The 20435-nt window shown below is 39.1% G+C and overlaps 1 long non-coding RNA gene across 1 annotated transcript in view; it reads left to right on the forward strand.

The window, feature by feature from the left end:
* LOC150059555 (uncharacterized) overlaps window positions 1–20435 on the forward strand; it is a 138703-nt gene that overhangs the window by 72830 nt on the left and 45438 nt on the right. The window contains exon 2 of the long non-coding RNA XR_016536387.1: window positions 18145–18292. This is a non-coding gene — a long non-coding RNA (uncharacterized LOC150059555). The remainder of the gene's footprint in view (window positions 1–18144; window positions 18293–20435) is intronic.

Below are 20435 nucleotides of genomic sequence, written 5' to 3' on the forward strand. Positions count from 1 at the left end.
TGGACTTGTACCAAGCTTTCCAATCCCCATGTGCCCTCTGCTACCTCTTCCTCCTTAGTGCACTACTACTGAGCTCTACCTGCTCTTCCTTCTTCCTTGCCCTCCTGTTGTGTCCACTTCACAGGAATTGATAAACCCTCCACCCATGTGGTTTGAGGATGATTCCATCTAAGGAGACCAGGAAGGCTTCTTAAGGAAAGAGACTTAAGAACAAGATTGGACTGGGGTTTTAAATTGTGATAGGAGGTCAAAGTTTTGTCTGGGCTAAAGGTTTACATGATTTAAGTCTCCTGAAGGAGACCGAGGAAGTTAAAAAAAATACCCCGTAGCATCTGGCAGCAGCTTTACCAGATGTGGGGCAGAAGGGGAAGAATGAGAAGATTAAATTATGTCAGTAATCAAATATAAAAAATGGAGTCTATGTTGGAAATGAACTATACAACTTTAGGGGAAGGGAAGTCAGGAGGGGAAAACCTGGGAGAGAATAAGAGAAGGGGTGACACTGTTCAAAAATAAATACAGAGCTGGGCACCTGTGGCTCATGCTTGTAATCCTAGCTACTTAGAAGGTTGAAGTCTGAGGATCAAAGCCAGCTCGGGGAATGAAAGCCTGTGAGACTCATATCTCCAATTAACCACCAGAAAATCAGAAGTGGCACTGATGCTCAAGTGGCAGAGTGCTAGCATTGAGTTGTATTGCTCAGAGACAGTATCAATGCCCAGAGTTCAGACAATGTGACAAGACAAAAAAAAGGAACTGTGCTTATTACCAGACTCATGTAACTGTAACCATTCTGTACATCACCTTTACAATCAATTTTTATTTTAATTGTAGAGTCTGGCGCCTCATAATATCTTGTTTTGTGTTATTAAAACTTTGGCTTTGAGTTTAGGATCACCCATGCCCCACATTGTAACTTTAAAATTCATTGTTACATTTATTTGTTTTTTTGTTGGTAGTGGGACTTGAACTCTGGGCCCTGGTGTTGTTCCTGAGCTCTTCAGGTCAAGGCTACCACCCTATCCCTTGAGCCATGGCGCCACTTCCGGTTTTCTGGTGATTAATTTGAGACAAGAGTCTAACTGACTTTTAATGCCCAGGCTAGCTTTGAACCATGACCCTCAGATCTCAGCCTCCTGAGCAGCTAGGATTACGGGCATAAGCCACCACACCTGGCTTTGTTGTTACATTTATTTCCACTCTCCTCACAAAGCTCATGTTTCCACAGATCTCAATTACAAAATAGTTTTACTTAGTGTTTTTCAATTCATGATTAAGAAACACAAAGTGATTTAGGACAGATAAGGTCCAATCAGTAAAGCCTTTGCCCTCATTGGGCCTTAATTTCTTCCTAAAGGAGTTTAATCTGAGGTTTGGAAGTTGAATGGTTTTAATTTCTATTATTGTATCATGCTATCATGACTGTTGGGTGTTTTAACTTTTATCTCTAGAATCTCAGCTCATTCCAAGCTTCATTTTCTCTGACTTGAATTTTACTGGCCCTGCAATTCTTGAGTTCAGTATTTAGTCATCCATTCATTTATTTGTCAATGCTTTTTGACTATTTGCTATATTCTTGGCACTGCAATGCTGAGAGGATGAATAAGAAATGCATGAATACTTCTCAATTGTATTATTCTTTTAAAGACATCTACGGCTACATTTCTTTTCAGTTTTCTTTTCCCTTTCCTCTTCATTTTACCATTTGCAATTGCTTGAGAACATCATAACACTTTTGAGTCATAATCTCTTTAGAAGTGTCATGCTATGAATAATGCATAACTTTCTCTAAACATGTCACAGACTTTTATACAATCTAGAGTATATAATGTGTGGTGTCCAGCTCACATTTCTTTGGAAAATTGTTCAGAATAAGAAAGTCATTTTCTTTTAAAGTTCACATTAGTTCCACTCAAGTCTTCTTTTTATCAGAACCAGATCCAAAGTGGTTGTTTCCTCTGCCTGTTTCCTGGCCTTTTTTTAAGAGATTAAATTATCATTAATGACATTCAGGAATCTGTTACATAGTTAGCTCTTAGCCAAGTATAATGTTCGGCCAATGTGCTCTCCACCACCTAATTGATAATAGGAACAGGAGCCTCGCTTGTCTGGTCTATCTCTAATTCCTGTCCCACAATGGACAATGCGGAATGGCCCCTGGTAGAATAACCCAATGCTTTCTAGTGCACCTGGACCTCAAGAAATGGATTTCTTTGTAGATGCTAATCTCTTCAACCCTTAGCACTACTCCGATTCTGCTCTTATGAGTCTGCTTCTCTTGAATAAGACAAATCTATTATTTTGTATGAAGTGAGAGGTCAATCACATCCCAGAGATTTGTTGCTTTATTTTGCATTCATTCAACAAATACTTATTGAGTGCCTGGATAAAGAATAATAATATCATGAAACGTTATTGTGACTGAGAAGTGACTATATCAGGTACATTCTTAAGACATTTTAATGAGAAATAATTCATTCAATCTTCATAGTTCAACAGAGACATTGCAGTATGAATAGAATTTTCCAGAGTTACAATTTTAAGTGGAGAAGGGTGATAGTATTCTTACAAAATGGCTGATTCCTTTTGAAGAAATCTTAAAGACCAAGTACCTGGAAACAGAATACAAAATAGCAAATAATGAGAAATTTGTTAGCTTGAATAAAAATCTAGAGACATTTAGTCATTTAGAGCCTAAGGATATGAGGGAACATTGATTTCCATACCCCTCCTTCGGCAAGACAACTAGCTACCTCCTTATTTACACCGTGACTACAAGACATCTGCACATTCTATCCTTGCACAGCTTAGGAAAAATTCTTAGGCAAAACAGACACTTTATTCCCACCAGGCTCTTTCTTAATAGCAAGCATTTAAAATTTTTTTATTGTAATAGAGGGGTTAGTTATAGTCACCAGAGAGAAGGAGGGGCATTACTTCACCCACATTGCTACCCCTTCTCATGTTCTTGTCCCCATTTCCCTCCCTCCTCCCCTTCCCCTCATTTTGTTTTCCCCCTTCCCTCTCCTGTTTCAAATAAACATATATACAATATACCAGATTATAAGATAAGATACTGTAACACTATGAGAATAGCCAAGGGACAACAAAAGAGATGAGAGATAACATAGTACATTAAGAACAATATTCATTCATATATAGCTCTTGTTTCCATATCCTGGAGATCCTTTCATTTACCCTCATCTTATATGGCCGTATGTACATCAGTTTTGAGCTATTGTAATCCTCTGCTAGGAGATTCCAAGTTTTGTACTAATTGTTACAAATGAGAGAAACCATTGAGCCTATATTCCTTTGGGTCTGGCTTACTTCACTTAATAGGATTTTTTCCAAGTCTTCCCATTTCCTTGTAAATGGGGCAATGTCATTATTTCTAGTAAGCAAAATTTTTATTCCCTATGTTATCATTCTAAATATTTAACCTCCACAGGGATGAAACTATCACAATTGGCCTAGATCTAAATCTTCAACAGAGCTTGAGTTTGGGATAATTTTTCTTAAGCCTAAGAATAAAGGTTGAATAGTCAAACAAAAGTAGGGGAGGGCAGATAAAAGGAACATGGATTAAGATAGGAGTGTACTGTTTAGTAAGTATAGTCTTGAATAAGAAGGAGCAAAGCATCTTAAGACCTGAAGGAAAGATGTTAGAAAGAAGCAAACAAGTTCATATGTCTCAGAGTGAATAGAGAGATGGGTAGCTGGTACAAAGTCCTCTTGGACCATGCAAGTTTTGAGAAGGAGTAGAGGTTTAAACTTAAGGGTTGTAGTATCTGAATCAAATGATAGACCAGTGTTTCTTAGATTTTTTTTCTTGGACCATGCAAGTTTTGAGAAGGAGTAGAGGTTTAAACTCAAGGGTTGTAGTACCTGAATCAAATGACAGACCAGTGTTTCTTAGATTTTTTTCCCATTCATCTTTGCACAAATTCCCTAACCCATGTCTCAGATTTTCCATCTTTACAATGTCTGCAAGTCGTAATATATAACCTATGAAATCAGTGACCATCATCACAATAGCTTGAAATAAAATGGGTATGTACTCAAATATCAGCTTCCATTATCCTACCACTAGTTTAGAGGATACATCCTGTTAGATCTTGTAGTATTTTAACTTTATTTACATACAATTATGAAGCTATTGGGTATATATTTGGGCAATAGTGACATGATTTACAGTTTAAAGGAACAATTTATTTCCTGCAATATGTAGACTGAAGCATGAGAGGGAAAAGGATTGGAGTATAGTTGGTAGGACTTTGTCTTAATCTACCTCTATTAGATTTGACTAGGGTGAAGCTCTGGGAAGGATAGTAGAACCAAAAGAACTTGCTGTTAACCCATTATGCTTGAGCTCATAGTTAAGGGAATAAATGTCCTGAAAAAAATTGGGAGTATGGGTATGCTCTTTATTGAGATTGGTAAAGTTTCTGTAAGATTCTCAAAAATGTGAAAGGTGATCATAAAAAGAAACCAAAATGTTTTTTAATTGCATGTTATTTTCGGGTTGTTGTACAGAGGGGTTACAGTTACATTCATCAGGTAGTAGGTGCATTACTTCTTGAACACTGGTACATCTTCCCATGTTTTTCTCCTATGTTCCTTCCCTCTATCTCCTCCCAATCATCTTATTATTTCCCTTTTCCCTATTTCAAATACACCAATACACCAATTTCCCTTAAGGGGAAATAAAAGAAAGAAGAAATAACTTTCCATAAATGTTCAATACCCCTACTTCAAAATTCATTGTCCACAAATCTGTTCTTTCATATTTCTGAGGAGAATCTATTTTTAAACCTTCTTAGCTTCTTAACAAATAATCTGAAAAGATAGATAATAAACAAACATTCTACTGACATGCCACTGGTGTTTGGATACTTAAATTGTTTTCTGGTAATTGACAGAAATAACTTTGTTCTGTTCTGTTTTTGTTTTTCTTTTGTTTTTGCTTTTCTTCCTTGTGGGAACAATCCATCAAAAAGGGCCTTTCTATGTTTTGTGACTTAAAAATTTAGAAACTAGTTTTGGTAGGAAATCTAGGCTGAAAAATTTTGAGGAGACATTTTTTTAACAAGGTACAGAGAAGTTGGAGTCTGAGAAGCAACAATTGACATTTGAACATGTTCAGGCTCATTCTCATCTCCATTCTTCATGTAAAAAGGAATGTTTTCTTAACATAACATTTTTTGACTACTGACAACTTTGAGGCTATGTCATTTCAGTGTTGTCATCAGAATGGTAGGGCTTTTTGCCATTCAGCTCCACATGAAAAAATCCTCCCAAACTCTTATTGTTTGGGTCACATGAAGGAAGAAGTGCTGCTAAATTGCTATGATGGTTGTTATGGCTGGAACAGTCAGATGACAGGTTCCAGGTCATGATGTGTTAGAGTCAGGGGCCACAGCCAGAGAGATGGAAGGAGGCTGTTCTTCAAGAAGATGACTACATGATTACAACCAAATACAAACGATTGGAAAGACAAAGCAAATGTTCACTAAGTGAGTATATTAGTTAGAAGGAATTCAAGGTGAATCTCAGCAACGAGAGAATAGAGACTTACAGGATCTTGAGTTGCACAGAGTGGTTTTCTTTTTGTCCATATATTTCTATTGTAATAAATAGAAGGGTTACGTTATATTCATCAGATAGAGCATTATGTGGTTTTCTTAAATTTAGATATCTAATTCAAGTTCAGTATTTTTCTAGCAATCGAATCTCACAGAATTGCTCTCTTTTTCTTCGTTTTAATTTAGAGAAGTGTGTATTCTGCTTCAGGGACTTTCTTTTTCAAGAAGTGATCTAGTGTATAATGGATATAAGCTGCTTGGATGATTAATCCATATTTTCTATAAATCCCAATAAGAGATTAGCAGACAATAAATAGAAGTATATTTAGGATATATAATAAGAATGTATTAATAATAAGAAGGCAAACATAATTTACAACAGATAAAAAGAAGAAACATATGGAAGGAATAGTTAAAGCTGGTTCAATTCTTATGTTTTATAGACTAAATGAAATTTGAAGAAAGTAATTATATATGTGCTCGAGGTAATTTCTCTCATCAAAACTGCCAACTGGACACTGGTAACTCATGTCTGTAATCCTGGCTACTTGAGAGGTTGTGATCCATAGGACTGTGTTTAGAAACTAGTGCAGGCAAGGAAGACTCTATCAACTGTCATTAACCTTTAAGAGTCTGGACTGGAGGCAAGACTCAAGTGGTATAGCACCAACTGAGCAAGCATGAGCTCCTGAATTCAAGCCTCACTACTACCAAAAACATGCGGGCACTGAGAATCAAACATTGCCTGATATTCCAAGTTTTGTTTTATCCATCACATCAACTTAGTGAAGAAAAGGTTAGGATAAATTTAAGAATAAATGAAAAGCACCAGTTTGGATCATCCCATTTCACTCTGATAAATTCTTTTTTGTTGGTGGGAGGGGTGGAGGACAATCCTGAGGCTTGAATTCAGGGCCTAGACAATGTCACTGAGCTTTCTCACTCAAGGCTAGTACTCTACCACTTGAGCCACAGCCCTACTCCCAGCTTTCTTTGCTCCTTATTTGAAGATAAGAGTCTCATGGACTTTTCCTGCCTCCTGGACTTTTCATGGCTTTGAACAATGACCCTCAGCCTCCTGAGTAGCTAGGGTTATCAGCATGAGTGGCATGAGTCATTTGTGCCTGGCTTCACTTAGATAAATTCTTATTGCCTTTAACGGTGTAAAAATAGGCAGCGCTTTGGCTTAGGTGGAGTAGACATGCCTTCTTGGGCAGAGTAAAAACTTGCCCTGCAGGGCTCCATGGCTCATGCCTGTAATCCTGTAATCCTAACTGCTCAGGTGGTTGAAATCTAAAGATCAAGGTTCAAAGCCAACCTGGGTACTAAAGTCTGTAAGACTCTTATTTCCAATTAACCACTAGAAAACTGGAAGTGGTGCTGTGGCTCAAGGGGTAGGGAGGTAGCCTTGAGCTAAAGAGCTCAGGGTCAGAGCCCAGACCTAGAATTCAAGTCCCATGACCGACAAGAGTTGCCTCTTCCATGTGTGGAGTGTTATAGTTAGTGGAGGAGATGGAGTCCTCCCTCTGCCTGATTCTAACTCTCATCTCTACAACAAACTCCTTTGCATTGCCATGGATGAGGCAGCAGTTCTTGTCCTCACTTTCCTGCTTCCCAAACAGCCTCCTTCCAACACATATCACCATAGTGATATGTCTAAAATGCAAATGTAGTCGCATCATGCTTCCTCTCAAAATAGTGCATGTCTACCCATTTGCACAACCGCAAAAGGAAATTTGCTCCGTTCACATTCAGCATTCCTTTTTGCCTCCTTACCAAACCTACTCACTGATTTGAGATTTTAAACTGACCTCATAATTAGAACTTCTAGAGGTTAAGAATATGGAGGCTCATTTCCTTCCATATACCAAAGTATACTAGAATTTCCTGGATGAGGTGAGATCTCTTTTGAAGCAGACTAAACTTAAATATCAACGGAACGAAGTCACATGATGACGCAAAGTTTGGTAGACAAAAATGTAACTGTAAAAGTTTATTCTTAAATTTTGTGCCTTTATTCTTCATGAACTATATTTATTGTTGGCACACTATTATAAAATAAACTTGGAGTTTTCAGTCTGATCTGCAGCTTTCAGGAATATCTTGGCACTTAATACAAGGTCATATTTTTTTTTACCAGTTTTTCTTTGTTGGTATTTGATGTTCTAGAATGACTTAAGTTTTCTACATTCTTATGACTGTTCTTATGGATTTCTTCTCTAATTTCAAAGGAGTAGGTGAGACAAATGATAACAAAAACAAAAAGTAGCATTACCATCGAGGGCAGTCCCTTTCTGTGAAAGATTTATGATTTATTTTGACATCATTAGTGGACTTGAAGTAGATCATAAATAGTTGCATAAATTCACTCTTCTTACATCTCCTTTCAAATAATGTCCCTGGAAGCAATTCTTTCTACTGAAGTCAAGGAATCTAGAAGACAATACTCCTAATTTATTAGAGTTAACTTAGCTCTAGGAAAGCTAAATCCTGTTCTCAGGTAGAAATGTTGGACTTTGATCAACATAAAGAAAAAGGTAAAGTTGGGAGTGGGAGAACTAAGGGTTGATTTGACTATGAATACATCTGGGTTCCAAGTTCAAATCGCCTGGTAGCAGTTCTGGCTATATCTTCTGGATCATAAGAGCCCTGGCTTCATTTGTGTCTGAGACAGGATGAGGATGGACCGCCACTGTCAAGCACCAAAGACGCCGGCAGTGTGCGTAGGAGACAACACGATTGTCTTTGTTCCATCTCTTGACCTTCCTCTGTTACCATGTGTCTGGACTGTGTTCAGAACAGAGAGACACCTTTTTTTATTTGCATGAGGTTATGCTTTCTTGCCCATAAATCATAACTTGCCAATCTATAGCTGCCTCCCTCTTTCTTGAAGCCACATGTGTATTTCAGCTTATCTATCTATCTATCTATCTATCTATCTATCTATCTATCTGTCTATCTATATAATTTTTTTTTTACCAGACTCTTCTTATTGGCTTATTCTCAACACTCTGGAATTCATTTATTCTGGGGTTCGTGGTTCTTATCAAGCACCAATGCTTAAGTAACTTGGAATTAGAACCTTCCTGCTTGCCTCCCTCCCTCTCTCCCTCCCTCCCTCCCTCCTTCTCTTCCTTCTTTCCTCCCTTCCTCTCTCTTTCTTTCTTTCTTTCTTTCTTTCTTTCTTTCTTTCTTTCTTTCTTTCGTTCTTTCTTTCTTTCCAGACATGTGCATTCCCCACATCCAGCCAGATAACAAGGCCTACATAGCATCCTTCAGACTTTTTCTCACTAATTTTTCTTTTTCTGCAGTCACCCTGCCCAAACTCTGCCTCATGCAGGTTCTTATAACCTCCCACAAGCTTTTCCTGTCTGCAGACTTTGTTATCTACAAATCATCTGGCATTTTGATTCTAGACATTTTTCCTACAGAGAATTTCTCAAGTTACCAGCTTGCTGACTTAAATGCAATTTTGGAAAGCACTATTTTGCAAAATGCTTTGCAGAACCAGTGATCCCATCATTCTGGCAAACCAGTAGAACTGGACCTGTTTCTGTGACTTGGTTTATGATGAGGATTTGTTTGGAACATCTTGCATTCCCAAATGATACTTACAGTTCTGTGCAGCTGTTCTGTAATCGTTACATTCTAGGATCTTTGATCAGGCTTCCCAAAGGACAAAGTGACTAGAGTGAAGGGACTCACTCTGTGTTTTAATCAAGTATGCTGCAAGCAAGCCAAGCTAATGTTAATTCTATGATGGTCTAAGAGAGAAAAAATTTAGTAAGGATACTCCAACATCAAGAAATTTAGCACTATCCTTTTGAATTTTCTAATTTTTGTATTTTCACCTATGAAAGAAATAAGTGAACTCTATTTATGACTCTCCTATCTAGAGTCTCATGTTCTCAATTGGTTATTTAGCATTAGTAACAGTAATAATAGTAATAGTAGCTGTACAAAACCATTGACAGCATTAGTGGAAGTCACAGTAGCAACAAAAGTGAAAGTCCACTCTTTGTGGAGAATTGATTGTACACTAAACACCATGCTAAGTATAATGCATGCATTATTTCAGTTACTCTTGTAGACACTATGAGGTTTTGCCATTTATCATTATAAGGTCAGTAGAACTAATAAAAGAGGCCAAACACTTGCACAGTAGTGTAATTAGCACTTGGAAGGCCTAGAAACCATGTTGACATGTATCTAATTTCAAAGCTAGAGTATAGTAAAATTATGGGAAAAATCAATAGAAAAAAGTTTACTATAGATTTTTATACTCTAGTCTTTTATATATGTTTTCTTGTGGCTTTACCTTGTATGACAACTACATGAGATTAATCCAATCTGTTTTTTAAGGCATCATATGTGATCTACACAGTCTTGGAGGGTAAATTTGAGTTATTCAGAGATGACAATGGGATGGTCAGATTTGTAATTCCTCTCTCCTTCCCCCCACTTGGTTAAGCTTAAGCTTCTGAGACACCTGTACCTATGCATATATATTTGAAATTCACCTTAATTTTGACTGTTGGAATCAGAAATGGCAAGTCTAGTCAACAATGATATGAAATTTCTGGGAGTGCATGATGGAAATACTTTACTAGAGTATTTTATTTTGGTACATTAATGCCTGGGACTGTAGAGCTCAGGTTAGTTTGTGGAATTTAATCCTAGTCGTAATTTACTTCTCCATTTATTTATTATTTATGTGGTCTTGGCAATATAGTTGCTGTGTGTGTTGCAGATGGAATGTGTGAAGCTAGTCCGAGGTCTGTCCAACCAGTTATTGTCTGACAACTCCTAAATTATTTGTGGTTCATTTTATATTTCATATTTGCATGATTTGTTCTTGGCACTGACTCTGAAAAGCAGAAACATTTTAAACATATAAATAACAAGAGTATTTACCAATTGGCCCTTTGGAGTTTTCAGAATTGTTTCGCAGTTTCCATCGTGTGTACTCATCTCCATGACTTCTCACTGGGTAAGAGTTCATAGTAGCATCACCACAGGGATAGAATTATTTCATTCCATTCCTTCAAGTTCTTAGTACTCCTTTGAAGAAATATCTCAGAATACTCTAAAGAAAGAAGAAACATCTGGTACCATGCCTTCTGGTACCAGGATGGTGGTGAGCATGATTCTAGAAAACCTCAGTGAAATTTACCTTACCATTATCAAAACTACATCCCAAATTAATTGTAGATGGCAAAGCCTTAGCTGTGAGAATCTCAGAAAATGCTTGAATCCAGTCTTTCAAGGAAGATCATTTGATATCTCATGTGGCTCTATGGCCCTAATTCTGATATTATACTGCCAAGATTCCATTCAGAGCTTTTTCTTGACCTGCTGGCTTGCAGATGTTGTTAGCATCATTTATCGTAGCTTCGGGCCTGATTCCTATGCACTAAGTTTAAGAACTTACTTGAATATTGGTGAGATACTATACTTAAAATTGCTCCTCTTTTTTCTGCCTCAGGGTGAATTCATTCTCAAGAAGTATTCACTGCTGTTATGCGAAATAACCTCTGAACAATATTTCCAGAATCTACATTTGTGTTTGAAGTATAACTCTTAACGTGTTCACACCCAGGCTTGAACTAGTTATATATGTTATTGTCATCTAAGCAGTCCTATGCCCCAAATATGTTAGCACAAAGTACATTCTTTTGTGAAACACAGTAGTCAGGGCCAGGAGTGTGGCCTAGTGGTAGAGTGCTTGCCTAGAATGTACAAAGCCCTGGGTTAGATCCTTTGGTACCACATACATAGAAAAAGCCAGAAGTGATGCTGTGGCTCAAGTGGCAGAGTGCTAGCCTTGAGAAAGCCCAAAGGCAGTGCCCTGAGTTCAAGCTGCAGGACTGAATGCATCAAGATGTTATGTAGATTTGTTTTAAATAGTCTTGGCAGCAGCTTTCGGTTTTTTTCCTTCCCTCCCTCCCTCCCTCCCTCCCTCCCTCCCTCCCTCCCTTCCTTCCTTCCTTCTTCTCTGGGTTTCTCTCATCCCTTATTCTTTGCCTACTTTCACATGTCCCTTAATTCTCTCTCCCTCTTTCTCCCTCCCTTCCCCTGCTCGCTCGCTCGCTCTCTCTCTCTCTCTCTCTCTCTCTCTCTCTCTCTCTCTCTCTCTCTCTCTCTCTCTTCCTATGTTAACTAGATTTCCCTGTGTAGAAGGAGTATAAACTTTCAGTATAAGTATAAGTCAGTATGTCTATCTACCTTCATAGATCAAGCTTGTACCAGGCCAAAAAAGCAGATCAACAAAAAGGGTATTCTAATCTAGCTAGAAGCTGGAAGAATTTATGAGGTCAGAAATGTGTTGTGTGTTATAACTGGAGCATTATGCCTGGCCTTAATTTCTTGCCACACCTTCAGAATATGTCACTGTGTATTTAACAGTCTCATCTGCCCTCACATATACTCACACTGACTCCAGAGCAACCCAAATGCTCTGGGATGGCCGAAAGCCTTCCTTGCGGAGATTCTCCACCCCTACCTTCATGGACACTGGCCTCTATAGAAGCCCTTTGGGTCTGAAACAGGTGTTGTTTTTTTTCCTCCAAGTATACAACTTTGGAAGAGAGGCCATCTCTCCAGGCACAATGATGCCACTTATGAGAGTTCTGCCATATACTTGTCCTTTAGGCCCCCTTAGCATGCACAACATTGCTGCATTCTCACAGTTGTGTCTCCTGCCTTTTGGTTGGCATCTAGAGATAACTTCTATTGTTATTTCAAATCTCTCAACAGCCCTAATTTTAAAAAGATACTGTTCCTACCCTGCTGGTTATGTTAGATAAATAATACTCTTCGGTTAATTGGTTCTCATCTTTATTTTGAATTATGGTTTGAATCACATAACAATATATTCAGGCTTTTCCTGCATTGCACTTCACCGGTATTTCTGTCAGAAAATCGCTGTTGGAAAATTGAAGAGTTGGAATTGTGGCATTTTGTGAATATTAATCAACAAGTTTTTTTTCTTTTGATGGAAGGATTGACTTAACTGAGCATTCAATACAGAGTAATGAACAAACTCCATGTGCAAATATAAATTACTTATTAAATGGCAGGCTTTTGTCAGGTAAGATTCTGGCTGCCAGTATATAAAGAGGGCAGATGAGTCCAGTGCTCTTAGAGTACCCAGTGCTGCAAGGAAAGTACTTCCTGGACAAACGACTATAAGCTCACCATGGCTTGCATTAAGCTGCAAGAGCTGGATGGAATCCTGCTTTCCCTATGACATCCCAAGCAAGAGATCATGAATTATATGAAAGAATTGAGGAAACTTTGAAATGTTCATTATTTTAAGTGGAAATTCAACATTGTCTGAGAAGCACTTAAAAGTGTTTTGCGATAATGAATCTGTCCTTAAAAATGGCAACCACATCACAACCTATAACACAACGTGAAAACACGATTAAAAAATAGCAAATTAAGAGAAAATAAAAGCCTGGAGTTAACTATTGGAAAATAGTATTCCTTTATGTCCTACTTTATCTCTGTAGCCTCCCCAGTGCATCTCCTAATCACATGCTGTTTAGTGAAATCCAAGATATGTTTAAAAAAAAACCAACTATAGCATATTCCCAAAGAAGTCCATTATGAACACTCAATTTATACATGATAAGTAGTTGAACTTAGATTTGTCTGTGAGAATCATGTCCTGCTGGCCAGCAGAACCAATCAATCCTTTGGACTCATTTAGGTCTGATATAGCTTGTCACTTAATTATATAAGCTCTGACAATGGATTTAGAAATGGGCATGACTTGTCAAGAAGCTGGAAAAAGCTTTGGTATGATGACCTGAGTTGAGTAGGGAACACACAAAAGTAGCTCACTTGGAGAGGAGCATGTTAGGTTTTTGTGGCTCAGATTCAAACTCCTCTACTAGGGCCACTTACATTTTAAAAGAAGTCTATGCAAGGAAAATAAAATCCTTATCTTCTTTGGGACTTTTCCTTGTACCCTGAACTACCAGACAACTCACTTGCTTTGACTAGAAAAGACTTCAAAGTTCCACTGCTCTTATAGAAGACACTTGTTTTGTAATGCACTAAATCTAATTCTAGAAAATTTCATGACTGTATCAGAAGAAAAACATCAGTAAGGTCAGTAGACTCCAAGGTCTAGTTGAATCATACAGATTAACAATACATATCTTGCTGTGTAGTTGGAAGGAAACCATTCAGCAGACACAGACTACAGGTGTGAAACTGAGACAACACCAATAGGGAAATTTTGAAATGATTTTCAAGCTCTAAATAGTTCTTCATGATCTCTTTAGTCCATTACCATTTATATTAAATAATTCTATGAAAGTAAAGGATCTAAAGATTCAACAAAACAAACAGCAAAATAAATGTAAGGAATGACGGTATACTTGTGTTGATAATTCATATGGTAATTGAAATTTTGTTTATCTAGAAGAAACAACCATCTGCTGACCAGGAGAATGCAATGGTATAATGGGACAATCATGCATTTGCCTAGAGCAACACTACTCTTACTCCATCTCTTCTCCATGAAGCTATGGACTAAATCAAGTGACCCCAGCTATAAAGCATTTGTAGCCCAGGATAGACCACATACTGTTGGGGTTTTTAGTCCTCCGTCCCTCCCGACCCGCAGGAGAGATAGGAAGAACACGCCCTGACCAGGACAAGAAATGAGAAGGCAGTCTGACCCCTTGCACCCAGCCCTACCTTGCCAGAAGACAATCAGATGTGTCAGGGAGACCTGTGAAGGCAATTCACCTGTAGTGTTGGCAGACCGAAATGGAGATTTTAAGTAGGGGAGATGGCCAAGGTCCACAAAGGAAACCCTTCTATCCTCTGGTCTACCCCTGTACATCCTGGTAAGGGCAGGGGCCAACCTCATAGGATTCCCAGCATCTCATATCATAACATATTGTTGTCCGACCACTATTAGCTAAACAGCTTTAACCTGAACCTGATCTCTAAGAAACTGAAGGAGCTTATTGATCACACAAGGTCTGAATGTGAATACAAGGAACCGAGGGGTCCACGAAGGGGAGAAGGGAATCGTTGAATGTCTTCATAGGTGGCGTGGATAATGATGCCCAGGATGAGGAGAATCAGGTGACTATGAGGAATCCAACCACAAGTAGGCAGAGTGTCCATTCCTGTGAACGAGAGGGAGAGGAAAATCATACCTCAAGAGGGGGTGCTCTTGGGTAATTATTTTTTAGTTTGCTGACAATATTTTCAATCTCTAGCCAGTACCCAAATTGGGCTTGGTTCTCCCACTGGGAAGACACATCCAAATCCTCTCCCCACACTACTGAGGGGATCAGGGCCTCTCCATGATCCAGTAAGAAGATCTCTCCAATGGACTTCAACCTTTAAATAAGGTGTCTGATTAGACCAATGTCTCTGAAAGGCAGTCAGAGGCTGATCCTTGGAAAAATTTAAAATGTTTAGTGTAAGCATGGCTGTCCTTAATTGATCATGGGGGTTGCCTCCGCCTTTTTGTTTTATTAGTTGATTTTTAAGGTCTTATTGTGTCTTTCAACTATAGCTTGTCCCATGGGATTATATGGTATCCCAGTGGTATGTTTAATATTCCAAGTCTGAAAAAAATTTTGTAATGATTTGCTAATAAAACAAGGCCCATTATCTATTTTAATCTATAGGGGTAAACCCAAGATAGCAAAACATTGTAAAAAATGGCTTTCAGCATGTCAGGCTCTTTCTCCAGAATGCGCCGTACCCTAACAAGCATGTGAATGAGTACCTATAAACATAAATATGTATTTTAATTTTCCAAAGGGTGAATAGTGGGTTACATCCATCTACCAGATAAAGTTAGGTTTGAGGCCCCGGGAATTGACCCCAGGGAATTGTAGATGTGGGACTTGTAAAAATGGCATGCACAATTTACATGTTCTCATGATCTTTTATAGGGATCGGGGGAATCTCTGATACAGCCCTCTCCAACTTAAGTGAATTAGTTCATGTAACCCATGAGCTAATTGAAGGTCCTGCTGAGGCTGCTTAGTAGCTGTAATAATCCCATTGGTTGCCAATTGATCAGCCATTTGGTTTCCTCGTGTCAGCCTCCCAGGCAAATCCTGGTGTCCCCTGAGATGCTGTAAAAAATGGGATTATCTCATTTGTTTAAAAGGAATCTGACTTGAATCATTAAGGGAGTAATTGGGTTTTTGTCCAGTTTTATATAGGCTGACACTAAGGTTGGTAGCAAATTGACTACATATAGGCTATCAGAAAACAAGTTCATTGATCCATAACCATGGGTTAAGGCCAAGGCAGCTGCATACAGCTCCTTAAACTATGCAGATCCTGTGACTGGCTCAAAATACTGGGTGCCTCTCCTTTCTTTGGTAGGAAGGGAGGCGAGGTATATGGCAGATCCTGCCTTTTCCCCCATCTGTGAACACATTTGCTGCTCCCGGGAGGGGCCTAGTGGAAAATAGTATGGGTAGTGTCCATTGTAACCTTGAGAATGACGACACCCATCTCTAAGTACCCATCTCAAAGTACCGTAATGGCAACCCACCTTTCCCATGAAACCCTCCAAGGCAGTGGTAACCGACCATGGTTTCTTCTGACCCACTTGAAGTCTGACAATGGTAGGAGATTCCCAGCACATCTGGATCTTGACTGTAATGCCTCAGGGAAATATCTCTACCTTTAATTACTAGGTCAGCCAACTGGTCAAGTTGTGAGTAAACTCTAGGAACCCCTCTTACCGACACATGTATCCATGGAAGGGGCTCGCCTAGCTGAGTAATTACTCCTCTTCCGGCTCCATTGAAAGAGTTAAAGGTGGTAGTAAGCGCCTCGGCTAATAAAGCCACTTGGGCTGCAACCAGCATCTCTGACTGGTGGGTTTGAGTGCCTACATCCTTATTGGCAACTACCCACCTCCCCATAGGTCTGTCCTTCATTCCTGCATAGGCCAGTTTGTGGTCTGGGGTCATCCCCTCCCAGACCAGCATCTTGACAAATTGATCTTGCAGGGGCCCCAGGAGAGGGGGGAGGGGGGACTTTCTTTGGAGGCTCCACTCTACTCTTTCTATAAAGGTGGCCTTAGTAGGCTTCTGAGTAATTCCTGCAATTGGAGGCTCTGAGGGGCCTTCTTCCAATTTTTTCTACGCAGCCAGTCCCAAAGCCCGCATCTGTTCTTGTTAGGGGGCAGGGATAGCAGCATGCTGGAGGCCTGTGGAAAATGGATCACGGGATCCTGATAGCATCCTATAAATCACAGGGACCGGGAGATTAACAGCCTGGTTCCTCTCTGCCTGGGCATGGCACTGCTCATTAAAAAAGACACACCATTTGAGGTACAGGGGACCAGGGCCTTGGTTAAATGTTTCCAGTCTTGGGTGGTGCACTGCTGGTGAGCCAGGTCTTGGAGAATGGTCTTGGCCCAGGGTGAATTAAGCCCATCCTCAGAGACTGCTTTGTTAAGCTCCTTTAAATCTTGGGCCTCCCAGGGACAGCATAGGGCTGGTCTATTGCCCCCAGGGTTGGCATTTACTGGGAAAGCCATGAATGGTGGAGAGGAGTCACCACTGATTTTATAGAATGGTGACTTAACCCGTTCTTCTGGTTTAGCATGAGGAGGGGAAGAGTTTTCCCCTGGGAAGAGGGATGGTAATATGGCAGAGGTTGCTCTGTACCCCAATTGTCTGCTGCGAGTTCCGGGACAGGAGCACTTGGTATAGGGCTCCGGGGCCTGGCCCCAGGATCAAAGGGGACCAACAATCCCCCCTCAGGGCGAGGCTCTAAACCCTTCCCCTCCTGAGCAGGGGGAGGGCTAACTCGCTGCGACCCTGACCACTCATCAGTACAGGTTTCATAGGCTGGGTCGCCCTTTGAGGTCACCTTGGGGGCATCTCTGCCATCCCTAGATGTCTCCTTAACAGCCAGGACAGAAGCAGGCAGACAAAGTCGGGTAGACCCCAAGAAGAGGGTCCTCTCCTAGGTTAATCTCCCTCCTTCTTACCAGGCACTCTACGCAGCTCCAGGTGGCCCAGTTGAAAAGATTGGCCACCATTAACCCGGGAGCTGCACATGTTAAGCCCTCCCAGACCTTCCTCAGCCTGGGGATCCGAGATCTCCAAACCTCAGCTTTTAAGCATAAATTTCAATGCCTTGAGCTCCAGGTCCTCATGCTTGGTGTGAGATTGCCCCATCTTTTCAGGGAGACCCTTACCTCTCACCATGTACAGGCACCAAATATGCCCTGTCATGTAGCTCTACAATCTAGTGAAGTATGTACCACTCACTTTACTGTATAGATAAGAAAATGTTGGATAAATTGAAGAAAATTATACAAGTACTTTTACTCGAATTATTTAAACAGTGAGTGCTTGTTTCCTAATCATACGATTTTTATGATTCAGTTGATAGCCCTATACAGGCTCATGATTCTCTGAGAGAGTACTGAGGGCTCTGAGACTGGCTGTTCCTGTACCACTTCAGCCCCTCATTCCTGAGAGACATTTCTTGTATTGGTACAGATGGCTAATCTCATTAATTACATTTCTCTCCATTTCATTCTCAGCATGTATGCAAGAAGTTATGAGAAGCACTTCACTGACACCCTCATCTGCATACCAGAATATCTTTGTGAGCAAAAGACAGGACTCCAGAAGAAAGGAAAGGGAAAGACATGGATGTAATAGAAATAGAAAGGACATGAGGACAGCTAAGTAAGTTTACATGTAGTAATTTACATTCCCTGTGAAGAAGTAGTACTTAATGCCATGCTTTTACTCTGGTACTAAAAAATACTTATTTGTTTGTTTTTGTTTTTGTTTTTGTCTTGCTTTACAGTTTGAACTCAGGCACCTGAGGTGGCTTTGTTGGTGCTCTACCACATAAGTCATACTCCTATTTTGACTTTTTTTGAGCTTTTCTCTGGCTATCTTATTTCTTTATTCTTTCAATGCTTTGCTGGTCTAAGCATTTTCTTTCTGCATTTTAGTGATTAGCTTTTAACATTTCCAGAAATACATTTTTCCAAACATGATTTTACAATAATATCATTGACTTTTAGTGTTTTATTCTTTCTTCCTATTTTGAGACACTTAAAATAATACTTGTTTGGAAGCATTTTATTTACTTATTTGGAAGGTTTTAATTGGCTGATACCTTCTGCTTTATATGCTCCTTTAGTGGTTACTTACTTCCTTGTTTATATTTTCTTAGCGTCAGCTTAGCTTTACAATTGTTTATCTGAGGAAGTTTTAAGTGATATGGTTTCCTATGAAGCAGTGTTTTTTTCTTCTTGTCTGTTTTGTTTCTATCAAAAATATCTACTTTCTTTGCTCTAGGAGAGTATTTTGTGTATATATTTTTACACATTTTTTTATATTTTTTCATCATGAATTTTTAAAATTCATTAATCAAATTTAGTATCCTCAACCAACTGGGTATTATACCCTTAATCTCATAATTAGATATACCCTTTTAATTTCTCTTGGGAAATTTATTTTTCCTACTGAGTGTTTTGAATAGAGTTTAAGCATTTTTCCTCAACTTCTAGTGTCATTTTAATGGGAAATGGGTAATATAGCATCCTTGTTTTATTTTTATGTGTCTTGTCCTGAAGAGGTGTTGGAGGCATTACCTTTTGCTGTCAAGATCTATTTTCAGATGTGACAGATTTTTTTCTTTGTTTAAGATAGAGGCATCAACCCTTGAATTTGTTTCATTTTATTAACTTGCTCTCTTTACAATTTGTTTTATATTTGAAAGTATCAAATTTGGTAAGCATTTCTTTATATTTGGAGTAAAAGTAAAGCTGATTCAGTTGAACCAGTAATATTCCTTCAGAAGTAATATGTAAAAAACTCACTTTAACTAGTTTATCATTGAGAAATACATCTTTAAAATCATCTCACAGTTGGGGCCCTTTATTTAGGTAGCTCAATTTTTCTGGGTTAATTTTTCTAAAATACAGCTTAAAAATTTTAAAGTATGTTTCAGGAATATATACAAATATATAAATTTCAGTGGAAAACTATCAACATTTAGGGATATGTTGTAAAACTTGCATCAAAACTACATGTCAGCAAGTGAAAAGGGATAGACAAATGAAGACAAGAAGGGGGAAAATGCAATAAAAATTCAATGTGTATTTTATAAAATTAAGAAACCTGGGCCGGGAGATTGGCCTAGTGGTAGAGTGCTTGCCTAGCATGCACGAAGATCTGGGTTCAATTCCTTGGTACCACATGTGTAGTAAAAGCCATCAATGGTGCTGTGGCTCAACTGGCAGAGTGCTAGTCTTGAGGAAAAAGCCCAAGGACAGTGCGCAGGCCTTGGGTTCAAGCCCCAGGACTGGAAAAAAAAAAAAAGAAACCTAAGGGAAAGGTTAGATTAAGAAGGATGGGCAAGAATGGTGAAAGGGATGACATTCAAGTGTGTGCATAAATGGCAACTCCTTTGTACAGCTGCTTAATGAGAACAAAATATATCTTAAACAAAAGTAAAATCCAGTTTTAAAACAAAGTATGATGCACTTTGGGACAGAAGATGAAAGGAGGTAAAGTTGTTATTCTGTTGTGTCTCAAACCTTTATATCAGAACTTCTTGAGAAATTGATACTGCATCTCACTCCCTTTTCTTCCTTTTTGTACTCTAGTAATTCTAACCCAATAAAATTTCTTGATTGCATTCTGTTGTCTTTCACTTCTCTTGATACTACTTATCCCTCCTGACAGGAGTTTTGTGACCTTCCCCTCTCAGAACCTCCTCCTTTTCCTGTAGGACTTGTTGACATAACTTGGCTTTACTTCTGCTGGAATGCAAGAGCTGTGGTCATGAGTTACAAAGTTTCCCCCATGTCTA

The sequence above is a fragment of the Megascapheus bottae genome, chromosome 8 (genome assembly GCF_031878675.1).
Source record: "Megascapheus bottae isolate mThoBot1 chromosome 8, mThoBot2.hap1, whole genome shotgun sequence".
NCBI lineage: Eukaryota > Metazoa > Chordata > Mammalia > Rodentia > Geomyidae > Megascapheus > Megascapheus bottae.